This window comes from Cryptomeria japonica, chromosome 2, assembly GCF_030272615.1.
Source record: "Cryptomeria japonica chromosome 2, Sugi_1.0, whole genome shotgun sequence".
Taxonomy (NCBI): domain Eukaryota; kingdom Viridiplantae; phylum Streptophyta; class Pinopsida; order Cupressales; family Cupressaceae; genus Cryptomeria; species Cryptomeria japonica.
This window is the reverse complement of record NC_081406.1, coordinates 248,524,646-248,528,296: the sequence shown is the minus strand read 5'-3', so window position 1 is coordinate 248,528,296 and position 3,651 is coordinate 248,524,646.

Here is a 3,651-nt window from a genome sequence, read left to right as displayed (position 1 = left end):
GTCGATGCACGAGAAGGTGCTCCCAAGCCCACACCTGCAGATTATACACACTAGCAGCCATGCTTTGCCCATCTCTATATACAATCTCATGCATCTCTTGATACATATGGGCCAATAAAAAAGAGCCGCAGCCAAGTCTTTAAGGGGTCTCTATCAACCTCTCTAACATCTGGCCCCATCCGCACTGAAAGCCCTGCTGCCCTCTGTCTGGCATAAGAAAACAACCTATGAATCCCACTAGGATGCATGTTAGAGGATACTCCTTACTGTACCTACTCATAAGAATATCCCAACTCATGGAATGAGTCAAAATATCAGGATCCCCGAAGACATACCTGACTGCCTGCAATCCTGGAAGGTGCTCTGAATCATAATCGACCTTATCCCCAGCAAAAGGGATATGGAGGATCATGTATACATCCTTAGGAGTGATAGTCAACTCCCCCACTGGTAGATGAAATGTGTTATGCTCCGAATGAAAACTCTCTACCAATGTCGTGAGCATTCTGTTATTCACACGGATATCAGGTAATCCCAACAGATGAGTCAAGCCACACAAATCAACATGAGCCTGCTCAACCTCAGATAAATGTCGCACCAATGCCATGGTAGGAGGATACACACATCTGAATAACACAGGAGGTAATTGAACCTGCAAACAACAAAACCCAACAACGAAGCATTAGAAAAACATTCCAAATGAGCCTACAAGAGAAGCAAAACATCACGCAAATCCAACTAAGTCAAATGCAAAATAAAAAATTCACGTTTACACCTTCAAAAATGCTCACTGTCTCTCATATGACAAAACACAAAAAAGTAGCATTTCGTACGAGCCAGGAATAGCTTTCATACGACAAAACAAGCTCAAACGACAATTTATTAGAGTTCGCACGACAAAATGGTCTTGTTACAGACCTCTCGTACGAGACATTATTGGCCCTAGAACGAAATAACTAATGGGCTCAAATGACAAAAGACTTTTTACCAGTTTCTCATACGAGACAGGATCTTGTCTCACATGATAAACTGGGATACCCGACCCAAAACAAATGGAAAACTTGAAAAATGCATAAAAAAATTCAAAATTGGAAACACAAACAGGATTAAGATCAATCACTTACCACTGGCTCATAGTTTCGACGTCGATTATGTCTTCTCTAGTGTTTGAATCGATGCTGATGAGTAGGGACCACCATTTTCTTCGTAGAAGGCTTTTTGAATTTTCAAACTTGGAGGGTTAAAATGAATTGAAAATGACACTTTTGTCCCATATATAGCCAAAAACCTAATTTTTCAACTTGCTCCGATGGACACGAAAATTGTACCCTTAGCTAATTTGACCATTCTGATTCCATTTTCGGGATCGGGATCGAAATCGAAATTCGAGATCATGTTGCTAGTCAATTTCAGAATTTGGACCACTTAGCGCTCTTTTCATTAGCTACTCATTCTTTCTTTTAATTGCACTCAATTTCTCATTAACCAATGCCATATCTCAATTTAATTTTTGCAAATCAACTTTGCGCTCAATTTCTTGCTAAATTTTGAAAAATTCCTCTGATTCAATTTGTGCTCAAACAACTTATCATCGCTAAAGATTGCCTATAATCATTATGTACCCTCGCTATCTTTCTATTTCGCTCCCGAGGGGGCATACTTGTGACCTTATGACCTAACATTCTTCAATGTCGAGAAAATTTTCAAATCTTCATCAAAAGTCGAGCAAAAATCTTTTTCAACTAAAGAAAATCAATCAAATAAGACCTCATCGCTAGGGGCATATCAGTTTCATCGCTTCATATCAAATTGATGTTTGTCTTTTATCTGAATCAATCTCTTAACGTTAAGGATTTTCTTTAATCATGCTAAATCTAAGCAGGTGTTTAGTATTCATTTCTTGATCAGGCTGAATAGTTTATCTTTATCGTATCTTGATCAATCAAGTTCAAGATCGATTTTTATCATCACTCGCTGTGTCTAGATCAATCAAGTTCTAGATCAGTAAGATCTGCTTCTTCATCAATCAAGTTCAAGTTCGGTATCTTTATTTTCTATCATTCCTAGATCAATCAAGTTCGGGAACGGTATCTCTTTAATCACACTTCATTCAGCTTTGTTGCTTTGAATCAAGCTAAATACCTTGCTTTTCATCTAGTTCATGATCAATCAAGTTTAGAACTAGCGTTTCCTAGACATCAAATTTTCTTTGAACTAATGCGCTGCTCGCACATTAATTCAAAGAGGGGAAAATGTAATACCCTAAAAATGGTCATCTAAACCATGAGCCCCTAATCTCGACAACATCACCAAGGTCCTAACCAAAGGCAATTAAGTAAATCTTGAGCACACGATTAATTCTTTAAATCATCAAATGTCACATGGAAAATTAATCAACCAATATTAATTAAATATTTATTTAATTAATTAAATCATTCCAAGAAAATCATTTTAAACAATTATCTTATTTATTTTATTAAATATCTTTTGCATATTTAATTAAATAAATCAGTTTGCCATTAAATCATTTTGAGGAATTAATTTCAATTGAGCACAAATCTTCAAAAATGGAAATAAATCAAAAAAAGGAATTAATTGACCAAGAAAGAATTAAAAATTTGATAAATAATCTCAGAGAAAGCATTTAAAATAATTAAATATTAAAATTGAATGAAATAGAGAATAAAACAGGTTTTTCTGATTTAATCTTAATTTTAGTTCAATTTCCTTTAAAAACAAATTAATCTTGAAATAATCTTGAAAAACAAATTAAAAATTGATAAATAATCTCAAAGAAAGCATTTAAAACAATTAAATATTAAAATTGAATGAAATAGAGAATAAATCAGTTTTTTTCTAATTTAATCTTAATTTTAGTTCAATTTCCTTTAAAAACTGAGAAAAGCATCCAATCACATCAATTCACCTAGATTGTGCTTCCTCTTGGAAAATATTGACTGCTCATCATCTTTTGATCTCAGCCTTTGGTTTCTTTCTGAATTTTCTATAAATTCAGGCTCTCATCTCTCATTCAGAGGAGGCTGAAGAATATATTGCTATTATGTTGTTTTTTCTCTAGACTCATTGATATATTGCATGTTAATTATTTCATATTGATTAAATCATTTAGCTTAATATTGCAAAAATCTTGTTAGATTAATATTGCATCCATCTAGCATTCATCATGTTCACATAGATTAAAATCCTTTGTCTTGATGTTGTCTAGTCATTGGTATTGCTTATAATTTAAGAGCAAACTTATACTCACATCTTTTAGAAGGCAATGGGTCGATTTGTTATGGTTTATTATTCATTGACTATATCTGATTAACCATGCATGTAATGACTTGATTGAAGTGTTGTGTCTTGCAGATACAGGTTCTCGTTCCACTTTTCACACACATAGGTCCAACTCCTCGTCCATTGCCTTTATCTAGTCTTCATCGATACGTGCCTATCTAGTGGTCTTAGGCTCAAATTCTGAGATCATGCAAGAATTTTATTTCACCTTTCTCCTTGTAATTATTCCTACATCTTTGTCTCCTATGACCTGCTTCGAATCATGATGCAGTCTTACATACCTAGGAATGACTGTAGCAGGTTCTTCTTGCTTGTCCTCTTCTTTTTCTGCTTCATCTTCTTCTTCACCCA